Below are 19,433 nucleotides of genomic sequence, written 5' to 3' on the forward strand. Positions count from 1 at the left end.
CTTCAAGTGACGCGTCCATTTTAGCTAGTTCGTCCGCTTTTTCATTCCCATCTATTCCCATATGCCCTGAAACCCAATATAGATGTATGCTTCGGGACAGGGACGATTCTCTCCAGATACTGCTTACACTCTAACACGCATTTATATGCTGTGCTATGCGAGATTATTGCCTTAATTGCTGCTTGACTGTCAATATAAAAGTTAACACGGTTGCAGCTTAAGCTATTCTCTTCCAGGGTTTCTACAGCTTTAGTTACGGCTAATATTTCCGCTTGGAAAACGCTACAGTAATCCGGCAGCCTGCACGATCTGCTTATTTCCGGATCAGCACAGTATACCTTCCTTACACTACTTTGGAACCATCTGTGTACACATGTATCGCCTCGTCCGCCATTTGCGCACCCTTGCGCCAACTGTCCAGAAACACTAAGAAAATTAAACAAAATTAAAATAAAAGTGAAAATAAAAAAAAGTTACACAAATTTTATTAAATAATATAATACTCAGAAGGATCAACGTGGTAAGGGACCATTAGCATCAATATCATTCCCCTAAGGCTTGGAGAAGTGTGTTTATCGTTACAACAACAACAAAGAAGAGCATAATTTGCCGGCTACAATACGTCACTTACGGCTTGACCCTAAAAATTTGATTTTCACAGCTACTCTGTGATTTTTGGACCGTGAATCACTATATATATAAGTACATACACTCAGAAAAAAACCGTTCTAAAACGAACGAAACAGGTTCAAAATTAAGAACATTCGTTGACAAAAGTCTGTTTAGTACGTTTTTTCTTAACTAGTTACCGATGGGCTTATTTTAAGAAAAGTTTTTCCAAGCACACAGTTCGTATTTTATGCCCAGTTTGGTATTGATATGTGAACCTTCTGTGCTCATTTCAAGCTTTTCTTGGGCTCGATTTAAGATTTTTCGTTCTCACGCTTCGAGAACGGTTTGTGGTCGATTTAAGTGGTCTCAGTTCAAGAACGGTTCGTGTTTGATCATTGGTGGGAGTAATTAGCACTAATTTATTTATTTTTTTTATTAATAATAGTTATTTTGTCATAAATAAAAAATACTAATAACAAAAAACTATTATTAAAAGCCAAAATACTAGGAAAAAATACATTTTCTCATGTATTTCTCTTATGGAGAAATTCTTGTTATTTGATGATGTAATCTGAATATATATTTAAAATATTTCATAACAAGTTTGAGAAATACCTGTGCATATTTGAATGGAACTGAACGAAAAACAAGAAAAAAATAGAAGATAAAAAAACTGTTTTAAAAAACTTCAGCGTTTGACGGTGATCGAACCGCGCCACACGATCGCAACCGCAACATCATAGCCGCTGGGCCACTACAACTGCTTGGTAACTTGTGCCAAATGTTGTATTTAACACAGCAGTGCAAACGAATTGTACCATTTCTTTTTTCTTTAACTTAATTTAAGAACATTGTTCTCATTATTAGAACATTTGTTCATATTTTATGACCAGCCGTTCTCTTTTGAAGAAAATGGTGTCAGTTCAAGAACAAGGTTGTTGTTTTAAGAACAGGTCGCTCGTTTTTCAAGAACAAGAAAGTAAGAACATGAAAAGCTTGAATTACTCTGAGTGTACGCTGTTAATTGTAAAGACCGCCACTTACACCGCAAGTCATTATAAACCGACACAAATTTACTATTAACATATCTAGCGTACGATATCCACAACGTTAGTAATTTGAATTCGAAATTCGATTCAAATGTGTATTGTGTAGATAGTAAGTCTGTATCAGATTTGATTGTTATTACTACTGCAGCAGGAAACTAACTATTTACGTCACATTAAACGAGTGAATAGAAGTACTTACGCGGTTATAAAAAGTGTAACCTCTCCGCTATTATATTAAAAGCACAAAGGTATGTTGGGTGAATTGTGTGGTGCGGATGTTTGCGCATAAAACAACTTTATCTCAGGGAACGTAACAATTAATTATAAAATACGCGGCTCAGTATTTATATTCAAAATGTGTTGTTTTTAAATATGATTTACTTATATATTAGTTTCACTTGTATGTTTGTATGTATGTATGTAACTCTCTTGTATACCCAATAACAAGAAAATATTACGTATACGCACACGTACCCTTTGGTTGATTTTTAATAAAACAAAGTGCTTATTAATAGAGAGAAACATTATAGAACAAGAGCTCCAATAGTGTTCTGAAAAGTTTCTTAAATAGAAAAACTTTTTTTAAGTGTAATCTTTTCTCAAAATAAAAAAGAAAAAAGAAAAAGCTAAATTGAACAAATTAAAAATATATGAATTAGCGCACAGGAGCTTCGAAAATAAGTATATCTATCGGTCCCTGCTTTATAAGCGCACTACCTTATCACAAGTGGTGCATATTTTGTCCGCTGTAAACAGACTTCAATAAAAAACGTATGCTTATACTCAAAATATATATATGTAAATGTTCATATCATATTTAAAGATCTGTGTACAACAATCTAGACGACCCTGAACCTTATGAAACAAGTTTTTAGCGGCAAACATTTTATAAGCTATTAAGCTTAATTCGCAAACTTGCGCTGGCAATGGGAAGTAAATGACAATAAAAAGCATTTGTGGATTAAAACAATATTTGCTGTACAAAAGGTAATAAGAAAAATTTTTATATTGCATAAAAAAACAACAAATTTAACATGCATTATGTACTTAAATTTAACGAAAAGAAGTAAGGAAGGCTAAGTTCGGGTGTAACCGAACATTACATACTCAGCTGAGAGCCTTGGAGACAAAATAAGGGAAAATCACCATTTAGCTAAATGAACCTAGGGTAACCCTGGAATATGTTTGTATGACATGTGTATCAAATGAAAGGTGTTAATGATTATTTAAAACGTAGTGGGCCTTTTCGAGATATCGCAATAAGGGTGGACCAGGGGTGACTCTAGAATGTGTTTGTACGATATGGGTATCAAATTAAAAGTATTAATGAGGGTTTTAAAAGGGAGTAGTTGTATATGTGAAGGCGTTTTCGAGATATCGACCAAAATGTGGACCAGGGTGACCCAGAACATCTTCTGTCGGGTACCGCTAATTTATTTATATATGTCATACCACGAACATTATTCCTGCCAAGATTCCAAGGGCTTTTTTATTTCGCCCTGCAGAACTTTTTCATTTTCTTCTACTTAATATGGTAGGTGTCACACCCATTTTACAAAGTTTTTTCTAAAGTTATAATTTGCATCAATAAACCAATCCAATTACCATGTTTCATCTCTTTTTTCATATTTGGTACAGAATTATGGCATTTTTTTAATTTTTCGTAATTTTCGATATCGGAAAAGTGGGCGTGGTCATAGTCGGATTTCGGCCATATACCATATACCAAGATAAAGTGACTTCAGATATGTACGTGAACTAAGTTTAGTTAAGATATATCGTTTTTTGCGCAAGTTATCGTGTTAACGGCCGAGACAGACGGTCGACTGTGTATAAAAACTGGGCGTGGCTTCAACCGATTTCGCCCTTTTTCACAGAAATAAGTCATCGTCCCAGAATCTAAGCCCCTACCAAATTTCACAAGGATTGGTAAATGTTTGTTCGACTTATGGCATTAAAAGTATCCTAGACAAATTAAATGAAAAAGGGCGGATCCACGCCCATTTTGAAATTTTCTTTTATTTTTGCATTTTGTTGCACCATATCATTACTGGAGTCGAATGTTGACATAATTTACTTTTATACTGTAAAGATATTAGATTTTATGTTAAAATTTGACTTAAAAAAAATTTTTTTTTTTAAAGTGGGCGTGTTCGTCATCCGATTTCGCTAATTTTTGTATAGTAATAGGAGTAACGTGCCTACCAAATTTCATCATCATATCTCCAACGACTGCCAAATTACAGTTTGCAAAACTTTTAAATTACCTTCTTTTAAAAGTGGGCGTGGTTGTAGTCCGATTTCGTTCATTTTAAATTGCGATCTGAGATGAGCGCCCAGGAACCTACATACATTCATACCTTCATCAAGGTACCTCAACATTTACTCAAGTTATCGTATTTACAGACGGGCGGACGGACATGGCTAAATGAATTTTTTTTTCACCCAGATCATTTTGATATATAGAAGTCTATATCTATCTCGATTAGTTTATGCCGTTACGGATTTCCGTTATGCGAACAAAGTTAATATACTCTGTAAGCTCTGCTCAGCTGAGTATAAAAAGCATAAAACTTCTCTGAAATAGCTATGGATTTAATTTAATTATGCTGTTTTTTTATTTAATTTTTATTGTTTTTAAATTGCACTTTTATCTTTTTAATTTTATTTTGTTTCATTTTTATAAATTTTTTGTTTAGTTTATTTTGTTTTTATTTTATTTTTTTTTTTAATTTCAATTTTACTTTTTGTTTTTGTTTTATTTTAATTAATTTTATTCTGTTTTATTTAATTTAATTTATTTTGTGTCTAATTTTATTTTTGTTTACTTTATTCTAGTTTTTAAATTTTAAATTTATTGTGTTTAATATTATTTTATTTTACCTTATTTAGTTTTATTATATTTTATAATACCTAATTTTTATTATTTTTATTCTATTTTAATTTATTTAATTAAATTTTTTAATTTTAGTTTCAGTTCTTTTTTTATTTCATTTTATTGTTTTTTTGCGTTATTTTATTTTTTCTGCTATATTTTATTTATTTGAATTTAGTTTTATTTTTTTCGTTTTATTTTATTTTATTAAAGTATCTAATCTTAATTTTTAAAATTTTATCTTATTTTATTTTCTCTTATTTCTTTAAATTTAATTTAATTTTGTGTAATTTTATTTTAAATTATATTTATATTATATTTATTTTATTTTGTTATATATTTTTTTTGTAATTTTATATATTTTATTTTGTTTCATTTTCTTATGTTATTTTTTTTAAATTGTTTCTCTATTTCATTTTGTTATTTTATTTAAGTTTATTAAATAATAAAATAATTACTGTTTGGTGCTATTTTATTTTATTTCACTATATTTTATTTTATATTGTTTTACTTTGTTTTATATTTTTATTATATTTTATATTCTTATTTTTTTAAATTGAATTTAATTTTATTATATCTTATTATTTTATTATATTATTTTATACTATTTTTTTTTTTATTTTACGCTAGCTGATATCATTTTGTTTTATTTCATTTTAACTTATTTTTCTTTTTACCTTTATTTTATTTTTTAAATTAAATTAAATTTTATTTTTTTTTTCCTTTTATTTCCCACCTTTGAATTTAATCTTAATATATATAAATTTCGTTCCACGTTGTTTGTTCGCGATGGATTCCTAAAGTATTTAACTGATTTCAATTAATTAATTAAATTTTGTTTTATTTTATTTTATTGTATTTTATTTTGTTTTCTTTTACTGTATTTTATTGAATTCTATTTTATATTATTTTGTTTTATTTTATTTTATTTTATTTTATTCAAATTAGTTTTACTTTATTTTGCCTTATATTTGAAATTTTATTTTATTTTTTTAAATTCCGTTAGCGTTTCTTCTTTATTCGTTATAATCACTTCCACATTAATAAGATAAATTCAATCGCATCAGTCGCTCGTCACCGCCACAGCATTAGGACTATGTCAATGACGTATGAGCATCGTAAAAGCAGGCCAATATTTCTCCCTTTTCCACCCACCAACGCAAGACTTCTTGTGACACCCTCGTTTAATCATTTTCCAACCTTCTTCACCTGTTTTTTTTTAACATATAAAGCTGCTCAGCCTCTTATTTTATGGCAATGCTTTTGCTTTTTTTGCTTTTCCTTATCATTCTTACCACATTACATTCCATTCAGATTTTCCTTAGCATTTGTATGCCCTGAACCAAAATATTAAATTATTTGTCCCGGGTTAGGAATATGTGTCGCACGTGCTGCAAGTGTCTACTTAATGGTGCGCTCTCTAACGGTGACTATGCAAAAGTGTGTGTTTGCGGTTAGTTCTCTGATTTTAGTTTTCGCATTAGTTGCGTTAGCCTAGTTTGGCACGGCTGTTTTGTTTGTTATAGAAATTCCAATGCTTCCGACCTTACTGTTGCTCCATAGCAGCGTTGTGCTGCGCCTCATTTTTGTTACTCATCCGTCAGCGTGGATTTCGTGTTGTGCTCATCTCCTTTTGTGTTCCTCTTGTTTGAATTTCAGAACATAATTACACCCTGTGTTGTTAAACACGCTCTTTCTCTTTTTACGATTCGTATTGAGTGTAACAGAATGTTTGTTGTTTTGGAACTTCTTTTTATTGTATGGGTAGGTGGATGTTTGTATAGCGAGCAACAACCCCCAAAAGTACCACTTCCGCTCTGCGTAACTTCCTGTACGAACACATTCAATTGAGAGGGGGATTAAAACACTTTACTACACTACGCTTATTCAGTTTACTGTAGACATTGAGTTTGTGTTAGTTTAATAGCTGGTGCTTGGGTATGAACTTTATATGCGTCTGCCTCTACTGGTGGTACGTTTACTGCTGCTGCCAGCAGCGCTGCTTATGCTTTACGATTTCGCTTTGCTTTCATCGGTCGCCAATGGTTGCAACGATATTTGCACATCTTGTGACCTCATTTCGTGTCGTAGTTTCAACGCGTCCAGTCGTTTTGCCGCCTTTCTTTTACAATATCTCTATACATTTGTTATAGAATCATCCCGTACCAAATTCAAAGTACTCGAAGTTGTGAATTCGTGCCGGGCTTGCATTGCAATTTTGATGCTCAACTTGTGCACACGTGTCCAAAAAACAACTTCGGCGCCAAGATTTATCTAAATAAACGTCAAACATAAATTCCAACCGCAGCCAGTTGTTACGTATTATGTTCGCGCATCTTTTTGTGTGCCATTATACGTTTGTGAGTTGAAGGCGTGACGTCTGCCTTTCGTTGTTTTTGTTTTAGATGATTTGAATGAGTTAAAAAAAATTATGAAAATGTGGAATATATCTAAATGTACTTATCTAATGGGTTGAGATTTCACAACAATTTATTGCTGTTTGATATTCATTATCATTTGTTGAAGTTATTGAAATGCAAACAGCGCGTAATTTTTGCAGTTGAGAGAAATTTTGTTGTTGTGTGAAACTGATTAAATTCGGCAAAGTTGTAAATTAGCATACAGGCAAAGCGTATCATATTGTGTATTTTGAGCTTAAAAAGATGTGATAAGAAGAACATTTGATACCAAAAGTAGCTGCAGTGAATCAAGTTGAATTAAATTAAATTTAATTAATAATAATTAAACTAAAAAAATTTAATAATAATAAAGAAAAGAAAGTTAAGTAAAATAAAATGCAAAAAAATAAAAATAATAATAATGTAAAATAAAATAAAATAAAAAATTAAAATAAACTAAAACAAAATAGAATAAAATGAAATAAAATAGAATAAAATAAAGTAAAATATGATAACAAAATAAAAAAAATAATATAAAATAAAATGAAATAAAATAAAATAAAATAAAATAAAATAAAATAAAATAAAAGAAAAAAATAAAAAAACATATAATAAAAAAATAAAATAAAATGAAAATTAAATAAATAATGGAAAATAAAATCTTCAACCATCGTAGGAGTGCGGGTTCAAATCCCACTCCCGGGAGAAAAGGCTTTGAAGATATTTACAAGGTATAATCGAAACAGCTGTCGCCCTGTCCGTCCTGATGTCACGTTGTTTAAATTTTTCCAAAATTATTAAATAAAACATAAATTAAAAATTGCTTCAAATAAAGGTTTTCATACATTTAAAGCAATAAGGGTAATCCCCGCTTAAAACATTGGTTACCAAGTTTGTTTGAAACCGCCTTACCATCGCATAACTTTACCACATGATGCCATACGAAGTATGGACTGTGAATAAAGAAAATATGCAAAGAAGGCAGTTGGGATAAGGTTTACAACAACTTAGGCATGACGGGGCTGAATAAGTTTGTAACACTTCAACCATCGTAGGAGTGTGGGTTCAAATCCCACTCCCGGGAGAAAAGGCTTTGAAGATATTTACAATGTATAATCGAAACAGCTGTCGCCTTGTCCGTCCTGATGTCACGTTGTTTAAATTTATCCCATATTATTAAATAAAAAATAAAATAAAATCCAATATAATAAAACAAAATAAAAAAGATTAAAAATAATAAAATATAATTGAAAAAAAAAAAATAAAATAAAATAAAAAATTTATTAAACAGAAATGAAACAAAATAAAATAAAAAAAAAAATAAATAAAATGAAATAAAAAAAAAATAGAAAAGCTTAAAAAAATAAAATAAAATATAATTAAAAAAAAAATTAAATTGATTAAAAAATAAAATGAAATAAAACAAAAAAAGCACATAAAATAAACTGAAAACAAAATTACGTAGAATAAAAAAACTACAAATTGAATAACTAATAATAAAATTAAAATAAAGCTTAATAATATATCGCATTATAAATGTCTTAATCTGAGAAAGGCAGAAAATAAAGGAAATCACTCAAAATTTAAACATTTTTTCTTATTCTATTATTGACTGCTGCATTTTGTTTTACTCTGCCGAAATATGTTTGTACAACCAAGCCCCAATCTCTAAGAAAAAATTAGTTTAAAAAAAGTTACTTAATCAAAGAAGAACGTTCGAATAAGTACGAATCATATTCCGTAAAACTAAGTGAAATCATTCTTTTAATTGAGCTAGTTCTTCCTTAAAGTGGTTTCTTTTTATACTGTATGTGTATTAGGCATGTGACGAATATTTATTTTTGCTATTTGTGACTGAGATGCTTTCTTTAGAAAAGAATGATTCGATATTGTAACAAGACTAGCGAAATCCCTTTTGCTAACTTAAGAGGGACCAATACTATCACATAGTTAAGTAAGATATTCAAAGCTTGAAACGTACTGCTCAAATAACTAAAAATGACAGTTCTGGACTTTTGGAGGCCTCTGAAACAATGTCAGCAAGTTTTACAGAGAACAGAGGAATTGGAGATCTTTAAATTTCATTCACAGCAGCTATAACTTAAATATTATTTAAAAAGTCTTTTTTCTTCCGCAAGGTGATTTCTTAGAAACACATTCTAAGAAAAAATCACACGCGCTGCTAGCGGGTGGAGCCGCAATATTGTCGAGTTCATACATTCTTTAATTTTATAATATTAGAGTAGTAAGAAAGTAACACTAACACAAAGTTTTAAAGCCGCTGATATTCCCGAAAATGATTCGCAGTTTAAACTATACAGGAAAAGCCACTCACGTTTGCCACGGAAAACGCTATCAGAAATTAATTGATAGTCTTAAATTTCGTTCTAAGACTTGTTAGACCACTTTTACTCATGCAGTAATTTGCAATAAGTCCACAATAGTTAATTTACGCGTTTACGTATATCATATCCCTAGGAACTAGATTATTAGCTGTAAAATTTTCACTTTTTTCTATTATTTCGTGCTTACACTTAAAGACTACACCATCTTTGTCTACGAAAAGAATCGGCATCTCTAAAATTTGTTCATAATTACCGCTTGTTAAAGGGAACAATTTATGTGAGAAATCTTGTTGTTAATTACCTATTACGAGTTAAGTACGAAAATGAGGATAATCTTGTTATATGCAAACTATATCTTAGCATATGTATTGAAAAAAATGTTATCTGTAAAGTGATTTCTTATAAATTTTTTTTGAGGCCAGTTGCAGGAGACAATCACTCGTACCGCTGACAGGTGGATACGTAAAATCTTTGCGAACCTGATTTCTTTAAATAAGTTTTCCACTCAGTAGTCTAAAAAGTTCACCATAAAATGGCTAATTTTCGCAAAAGTTCAGACTAATCTATGCGGCAGTCATTCTAGTGCATCTTTAAAAGTTTCAGCAGAAGGTTTCCAATTCCAAGAAAACATAACGCCAAAACCGAATTTCTCCAAACTAAAATTAACCTTAAGGAAGCATTAACATTGAGGGCTCACCATTGTACTTTTATTTAATCTGATACTAATTTTGTTTCAGAAAATACTTGCAAGGAGTAGTCCAGCTCACTTTTAAAGAAAACATATTTGCCAAAAATTTAGAATATTTTATTAATTTTAGTCCTTTTTTCAAAACTATTGGTACAAAATATTTTTTTTTTTTTTTTGAGTAAAGCAACAGTATTCGAATTGCTGCGTATTTCACGTTTAATAAATTGAGTTGGATTATAATAGTTTAAACTCTGCCAGCTGAAGTAAATAAAAATTGATGCACGAAATCATAGTTGTGGCAAATATTCGCAACATCCCTAGTGTGCGCATTGCTTACCTCCGCGGCGTATACGTAACAAAATGTGAACTTCCTTGTGGCTACCGCCGTTTCTTATTTAATTGAAACAATAAAAATGAAAAGTACACATGAGGAATCCAGTTAAAATGTAAACTAAAAAACATAAATAATAAGCAAAAAGAATGAATGAGATAAAAATTTAAAAAATATTAAATTTGTCTATCCAGTTTCTTCTGCTTTCGCTTACCTCAAAAGCATAACTTGTATTTCATTGAGGTGCACCTTAGATAAACATATGTGAGCGAAGCACTCTTTTTCTAGCAGACCAAATCCCATAAGCACTATTTACTGATGCTTTCTGCTTGCAGTGCAAATGGCGTACATAACAGTAAAGTTATATACTTATACATAGTTACATAGATAGATTTTGACCTCGTTATTTTGCGTTATGCATTTCCTAGCGCGTCATAGACATCGTCAACAACATTAGTGCATGTTGTTGTTGTAAAAGTATGTGCACGTTTTAGTTGCATTCGCTGCATGTTGTCGTCTGGCTGCTACATAACTGGGGTTTCTGCAAGAAATCGTAAAAATTCGATTACAAAAAAAAAACAACGCAGCTTGAATGTTTTCGAAAATTGCTTAGTAGGAGTTAACGGAACTCGAGTGTGTAGTGGCGTAAAGCAATTAAGGAATAGAAGAGAAAAAAAAACAACAAAGTTGCAACACATACAAATAATTCTTGTTACATAATATTTGAGAAAAAGTTCGGTTTACTTACTTACTTAGATGAAACATAAGTATTGCTACCGGGCCAACTCAGAACAGTTAGCATTGAATGCTCGTCTGGTCTTTCAACTCAAAAGCAAATAATAACCGAATAGTTTTTCACATATATACATATGCCATTTCAATTCTGCATACCTTTAGAAGTTAAATCTTCGACTAAGTGCTTGGGTCACTGACGCTGCGAGGGCGACTAGCAGGGTGACTGACTGACTTTTAGATAAAATTTTTGGTATTTGCTAAAACGATGCAGCCTTCTAAGCTTTCTTTAGTTGTTCAAATTAATTATTAACTATTTTTTCAAATACATACCTGTTGGTTTATTCTACATCATCAAAAAAGAAGAGAAAAAGTGTATAGTTTCTCAAAAGAAAAAACAAAACAAAAAATAAATAAATAAACTAAAAAAAAAAAATTGTGCAAAAAAATATTATTTCCATGTATCATAGTTCAATATGCAATCAACAACTCTCCAAATTTAGTACTAGTTTATTTCAACTAGTGAGTGTGTGCATTTCATTCACCCAAAAGTACTCATAATCATCTATTAATCCGCTGTAGTGCAAAAGAGTGCGAAGTGCTCATCTGTGAAATTCAAAGTTATTTCACTCTTTGTTAAAAAGAAAAGGCGTTAAGTGTTTTTCCTTCTATCTAACGTATTTTTAATAACCATCAAATTGTCGCGTACAAACTGCATCGAATTGGCCAACCAGCTGAACAACAACGTCATAGGTTCGTATATAAAGATGTAACTGACTTCGAAAGTCAATCGAATTTTTTTTAATTTTAGAAATTAAATTTCCTAACTTTGAAAAAAATGTATCGTCGAAAAAATCAAACATCGAAAAATTTCGAACTCTGAAAACAAATATTATATCGAAATTTGGCAAAAGCATAAATTGCCGTAAATAATATATAGCTTCGAAAACCAAAGATATTTTGTGGGCCGCAAAGGTAGTTAATAATTTTCGAAAGAATTCCAGTTTCGAAAAATGTATTTTGTACAGATATTTGTCAAAATCGAGTGATTTAAAAAAAAAAAAAATAAAAAAAGATATTTTTACTAACCATCAGATTGTCGAGTACAAAATGCGGCGTGTTTGGCAACCAGCTAAGAAAGCCATTAATTCTAGAAGACAATTAAAAAAAATCATTTGGTTTTCTAAGTAAAAAAGTAGACCACAAAATTAATTTATTAAATTCGAAAACAGTTGAACTTGGAAAAAAAATTTGATATTTAGCAAATAAAAATTTCCATAAAACATACACAACATCGAGAATGAAATATGTTCGAAAAAGTTGTTGGGTGGAAAATTTAATTTATTGACTTAGAAAAAATTTACATGGAATTGCCCAACCGGAATAAAAGACGAACATGACTTCGAGAATAAAATTAATAAAACTATTTAACTTTTTTCGTATAAAAGTAGGCCACAAAATGAATCTATTAACTTCGAAAAATTCGAATTTCGAAAACAAGTATGATATTTCGTAAAAAAATAAAATTTCCATAAAACCTACACAACTCCGCGAGCGAAATATATTTAAAAAAGTGTTTGACATGAAAAATTAATTTACTGACACAAACAAAAACTCCGCGTTTGAAATGAGCAAGTCTGAGACAAGACATCTGAACCTTGCTGATTTTTCTTAGAAGAAAAAAATGTGTACTATATATAAAAATTTAGAAAGTTATAACTATGTAAATAATACTGGTAACTTGAGTAAGCTTCAAAATTATCTGAAGTTCCGAAAAAAATAGCTAATTGTCGAATGATTTCAAAGTCTTAGTTAAAGAAATTTAGATTTAGTAACTACTCGTTCATAAACAGGTGTAAACAAGTTTCGTATGTATTTTTAGTATTTTATGTTACAAGTAAATATATTTAGAATATTTCGGAGCTTAATTTAAAAGCTACTTTATAAAAAAATGTTCTTGCTACATTTGTATGATTTCGTAAAATTGGAAAACATCGGTTATTACCACACTTATATTATCTTCATTTGTCTGTGTCCTTGTTTGTAACTCTCTAGACTAGGCGCGCAAAGGAGAGTTAGATCCATCTAGCGGCAATTATTGAAGACTCGCGGCAGTGGTTAAATAACTCGCTACAAAACGAGTTGTTCTTAATATCGGAGACAAGAACCTCTGTGCTACGACGCTATCAACATCAAATGTCTAAGGTGAATACTAAAACGGCACCATGTTTGCGTGTTTTTTAGTTTTTCTAAACTATATTTATATTATTTTACATATTCCCTTCTCTTATATAGTTTTAGTAAAATCACTCCGATGGGTGAAACCGCTAAGAAAAACTTTTTTCTTAAGAATTTGAAGTGGCTTATTCCGTAAGTTTAACCCAGGGGCTTGGGTGGTTAAATTATTTTATAATTCCAAAAATTGCATTCGAAATGCAACGTTTTAAATTTTCATAACTTCGAAAATAATTCGGGTCTCGACTTTATAGCTTTATTATAAAAATTTGGGTCTAAAAGACACATATATGTAAATTTTCTTTTTATTTGTCACCTTTATTTGGTTAACCTGTTATTTTTTTTGTTTTTTTTTAAATTTATTCATGAGTGAACACATTGAGTAATTTCAAATTTCGAAAAATTATTGATGTGTTTATTTATCATTTTTATTTTGATTTATAATTTTGTTTGACTTTAAATTATGTTGACAAAGTTCGGTGTTCGGTCTTAGGGTTTTATAATATATACATACTTGGGCTAAAAAATTGTATGTTAAGCTAAAAAAAGCCAACGTAATAATGTAACTTCGAAAATATTTCGAACTTCGAAAATGTTTCGAACTTCAATTATTCGTATCATTTACTCTATGCATTTTCTTTAAATTTTACTCAAAATTATTTAAGAGTCAACACATTTAGTAATTTGCGATTTCCAAATTTTGTTGTAATTGGGGTTAATTACAATTTTGATAAAAAAATTTTTTCTTTGAAAGTTTTTATTCGAAATTTCATTTTATAAATTTCTGTAATTTCGAAAATAATTCGACCTTCCGTTTTATGATTTTCGTATATATGTAAATTTGGGACAAAAACGTGTATCTTAATATGAAAACAAAGTCAATGTAATTATATTACTTCGAAAGTATTTCGAACTTAAATTTTTCATATCCTTTAACTAAATTTGTAGCAAAATGATGTGTATGTAAATATTATTAGATGAAAGATGTTTAGTAAATTTTCTAATCAAATGTTTTTTTTTTATATTTTCAGGTAAGTGCCTGCATACAAACAAACTATGAGCTACAAAGGTACCCTTTTAGATATGCACACGATTTAGCTATGATATCTGAAATTAAGCAAATTTTGCGGTGAGCTACTGAAAATATTAAACCAAATACATATCTAAGTGTAAGTAATTGCTTATGTAGAATATGTATGTAGATCGGTCGCTATATGACCGAATGTTTCCTTTGCGTTAAATTAGATTTTATAAATTAATGTAGTATTAATAATTATATAGTACATAATAATTTATTCTTTGTTAATTAATTTCAAATTCTTTGAATCGTTGGCCTGATATCTGAAGAAAGATTTTGTACTGAGATTTATGCTTCTACTAAATCACATATAAAATGAATGTGTGTTTGTGACAACTATTTGACAGAAATCAATTTGAGGTGGCATCATTTGAATTAAAATTGAAAAAGGCTTATGTAAGTATGTTAATTTTTATTTGTCCTAAATCGAATATTAAATTACGAGCCTGACCCGTGCGCATTTTTCGCAACCAATATAAAAGTCTCTTATCAAATATTAACAGAAATCAGAAGTTCTACTAACTTACAGCTTGTGCTGCCATCTAGCGTATACTAGCAACTGCCGTCAATCAATTAAAACAATACAGTTTGCGCTGCCATCTAGCGTACAATAGCAACTGCCGGTAATGCAGTGAAAAAATTCACAATAGTTCCATAGTACAAATAGATTTATTTTTGTGCTCTTACTTACTTACTTAATTGGCGCTTAACCGTCTAAACGATTATGGCCGTCCAACAAGGCGCGCCAGTCGCTCCTTCGCTCCGTCGTATTTTTGTGCTCACAATCTTTTATTTTTAACAAATTATTTTAATAAAATATAGCTAAACAAAAGCACTACGACTAAATTAACAAAAGCTTGCTAATAGCCCGAATTCCATCTTTACAACCAAAACTTTATGTATAGATTTGGATTCCAAATAAGAGCGAAAAACGGACCCGTACATAAAAACAGCAATTAAGAAGTTGTTTCTTACCCTCACGCCTCGCCACCTAGACATGTTGCTAGCTAAAATATTTTGTTTTGGAAATTTATTTGAGACATACCGAAAGTATTTCGAATAAAAGAAAATGTAAGCTCTACTTAAATTTATAATGTTTTCTCTATCGACTGAAGTAATATGTAGTTCATATTGTATAGAAAATTCTTTTAAGATACTTATCGACGCAAACTTTCTTTCGGTTGATAAGGTAAAAACGTCATCAAACAGTAAGAAGCACTCCGAATAAGAAGCGAAAAGTAACGTGGTTGGAGACTTACTGCAAATTTGAAGGGGCTACAAAATTGTTTTGAAGTATAATGAAAACCGAGAAAAGTAGCGGGAAATGAAAGAAGAGAGTGTGAGTAATGGGTACATCTTTAAAGTTTGGCCATGACAATGTATACCGGCACTGCTAGTAAATATTTCTAATCAACGCCATCGCTATAACTGTTTCATATATTATTTATACAAATGGAAATTCATATAAAATTTTTGGAAAAAATTCAATATTACTGATCAAAGTTCTGTTGAACGAGCCTAAAAATATTCCACACAATTTGGATTATAAAACATAATAAATATGTACCTAATTGTGTGTAAAAGAAACAACTGCAAATGGCAATATTAAGAGCCAAAAGCACTTGTTATTTGATAAAAAATGCAAGCGCGCTATAAACTGCAAATAACTTCAGATAAATTACTATATTTTACGATGCTTACCAAAGTAATTTTTTTGTATCTGTATATTTGAAGTACGCATAAATGTGTTGAAATTTATAAATTGAATCGAAAGTCGAACGCTATATTCAATCATTTGTAAAAATATGCCTCTGGAAAAGAAGAAACAATTGAAATGAACGCAATGAAAAAACATAAAAGACGGTTTTTCAAAATGCGCTAAAAACTGCATGCCGCTTTTTTTCTGGCACTTAAATGCAATTACTCGCCAATAAATAAACATGTACACTTATGCAAATCTGCAATACACACATACATACGTATATGGTTTGCTGTGTAAATTTGCTTTTTATTAAAGTTAAAATCAAATTCATTTTATCTTTCAATTTACCGCCAGATGACCAACACACACATACATATACAGTTGCGAACACGAAAATAGCAGTGGAAATTTTTGATCAAAATTAGCCAATTTAATTTTAGTTTTTTTCTTTAAGAAAAAACACGCATTTGAAAAATATTAACGATAGTTTAGATTTTTTAATGTAGTTTCCTGAATATTTTAGAGTTTGCAGTTTTGTAGCCCAATCAATTTAAACTTTAAAAGTACAAAATGAACACTCATTTTTGAATTTTTTTTGTTCCGACGGATACGTAAGATTGTTTTCCGTAAAAATAAGAAAAGCTATGGAAGAAAATATAAAACGCCATTCGGAAAAAATTGTCAAAAGTTAATTCTAATTTTGAGAGCCCTTTAACATTTACTTTGGTAGACTAAAATTGATTGGGCTACAAAAGTCTATACTAAAAAAAATTTAGAAAATTCTAAGAAAAAGTTCGAAATTTTTGTAAAATTTTCTAAATTTTTCGACAACTTTTTTGATTGGTATGCATGGTTTCAGCTACAAAACTCGTTTTTATTTTTATACGCAGTTGAGCAGAGCTCACAGAGTATATTAACTTTGCTTGGATAACGGTTGGTTTTACAGGTATAAAGGAATCGAGATAGATATAGACTTCCATATATCAAAATCATCAGGATCGAGAAAAAATTTGATTGAGCCATGTCCGTCCGTCCGTCCGTCCGCCCGTTAACACGATAACTTGAGTAAATTTTGAGGTATCTTGATGAAATTTGGTATGTAGGTTCCTGAGCACTCATCTCAGATCGCTATTTAAAACGAACGATATCGGAATATAACCACGCCCACTTTTTCGATATCGAAAATTTCGAAAAACCTAAACAGTGCGATAATTCACTACCAAAGATGGATAAAGCGATGAAACTTGGTAGGTGAGTTGAACTTATGACGAGGAATAGAAAATTTGTAAAATTTTGGACAATGGGCGTGGCACCGCCCACTTTTAAAAGAATGTAATTTAAAAGTTTTGCAAGCTGTAATTTCGCAGTCGTTGGAGATATCATGATGAAATTTGGCAGGAACGTTACTCCTATTACTATATGTATGCTTGGTATTATGGGCTTGGCTTATATTCTAGGACGATAACTTATTTCTATGAAAAAGGGCGAAATCGGTTGAAGCCACGTTCAGTTTTTATACACAGTAGACCGTCTGTCCTTCCGCTCGGCCATTAACACGATAAGTTGGGCAAAAATCGATATATCTTTACTAAACTCAGTTCACGTACTTATCTGAACTCACTTTGTATTGGTATAAAAAATGGCCGAAATCCGACTATGACCACGCCCACTCTTTCGATATCGAAAATTACGAAAAATGAAAAAAATGCCATAATTCTATACCAAATAGTAATTGGATCGGTTTATTGACGTAAAATATAACTTTAGAAAAAAACTTTGTAAAATGGGTGTGACCCCTGCCATATTAAGTAGAAGAAAAAGTTCTGCAGGGCGAAATAAAAAACCCTTGAAATCTTGGCAGGAATACTGTGGTATTACATATATAAATAAATTAGCGGTACCCGACAGATGATGTTCTGGGTCACCCTGGTCCACATTTTGGTCGATATCTGGAAAACGCCTTCACATATACAACTACCACCACTCCCTTTTAAAACCCTCATTAATACCTTTAATTTGATACCCATATCTCACAAACACATTCTAGAGTCACCCCTGGTCCACCTTTATGGCGATATCTCGAAAAGGCGAACAACCTATACAACTACCACCACTCCCTTTTGAAACCCTCATTAATACCTTTAATTTGATACCCATATCGTATAAACGCATTCTAGAGTCACCCCTGGTCCATCTTTACGGCGATATCTCGAAAAGGCATCCACCTATAGAACTAAGCCCACGCCCTTTTAAAATACTCATTAACACCTTTCATTTGATACCCATATCGTACAAACAAATTCTATAGTCAACCCTGATCCACCTTTATGGCGATATCCCTAAATGGCGCCCACCTATAGAACTATGGCCAACTCCCTCATAAAATACTCTTTAATACCTTTCATTAGGTACACATGTCATAAAAACACATTCCATGGTTACCCTCAGTTCATTTTCCTACATGGTTATTTTCCCTTATGTTGTCACCATAGCTCTCAACTGAGTATGTAATGTTCGGTTACATCCGAACTTAACCTTCCTTACTTGTTGTTATTATTTATTTAAAGTCACCAACAAACACAACGCGGTCGACTACAAAAGCTAATATAATTCAATAAGAGACATCGTGAGTTTAAAATCTAACATTAAGATTGAATACATAATCAGCCCAATTCTAAACCAAAATTCCGTGCGAGTTTTTTCCCTTCTCCCATTCCTCGTATTCTAAATAAAAATTCCTTGTGAGTTTTTTCACTTCTCCCTTTCCTCCTATTCTGAACAATGTTCGAAAAAGCGGAAACCGGTTATGGGAGAAAAGTAGGTATTATGAATGTGAGGGAGAGGGAGATTTCTCTGCCATTTCATAGTAGTTTTTTCACTAGTTAAATTAAAGGGAATGCATCAAAATAGTTAAAGGAAATTGGTTCTTTTAAGAAAACACTTATTTGTACAAATTTGTGCTAAAATATCTATGAACATTCTACCACAATATTCTCACTGTTAATTCAACAACAACTACTTTTCTTTATTTTAAGTCGAAAAGTATATCATAAGCAACGGTAGAGCTCTTGGTATACATATTTGATGCAGCCATCCAGAAATTGCGCAAGGATTTTTTAATAAGGCTTAATTAGATTTTGGCATATGACGAAGGAACGAAGGACGAATTCAACTCAACTTGGCCGCCAGAAAATTGCTTTGCTGAATGAAAGCAGGCAACTCCGGCAGATTTGTGTTATGCGGCCGTCTTCTTCTTATGTTCCGCTGTTGATGTTGCTGTGGCACCAATTCATTACTCATTTCAGTGAATACCACATGGAATGCAATAATGTGCATTGTTTATACCTTATTTCTTAATTTCAAACAAATTCGCAACAATAATTAAAC

The 19,433-nt window shown here is 30.9% G+C and overlaps 1 protein-coding gene across 16 annotated transcripts in view; it reads left to right on the forward strand.

Moving 5' to 3' along the window:
• Positions 1 to 19,433, forward strand: part of Eip63E (cyclin dependent kinase Eip63E) — a 733,437-nt gene that overhangs the window by 137,567 nt on the left and 576,437 nt on the right. Inside the window, exons 1-2 of one of the 16 annotated variants that reach the window (XM_067787461.1) lie at positions 6,286 to 6,896; positions 11,395 to 11,784. The exons of 11 other annotated variants lie outside the window; for them this stretch is intronic. The gene's annotated coding sequence lies outside the window, so the exon portion shown is untranslated. 4 more of the 16 variants (XM_067787462.1, XM_067787464.1, XM_067787460.1 and 1 more) reach the window with 4 other exon arrangements.

Source organism: Eurosta solidaginis, chromosome 5 (genome assembly GCF_040869045.1).
Source record: "Eurosta solidaginis isolate ZX-2024a chromosome 5, ASM4086904v1, whole genome shotgun sequence".
NCBI lineage: Eukaryota > Metazoa > Arthropoda > Insecta > Diptera > Tephritidae > Eurosta > Eurosta solidaginis.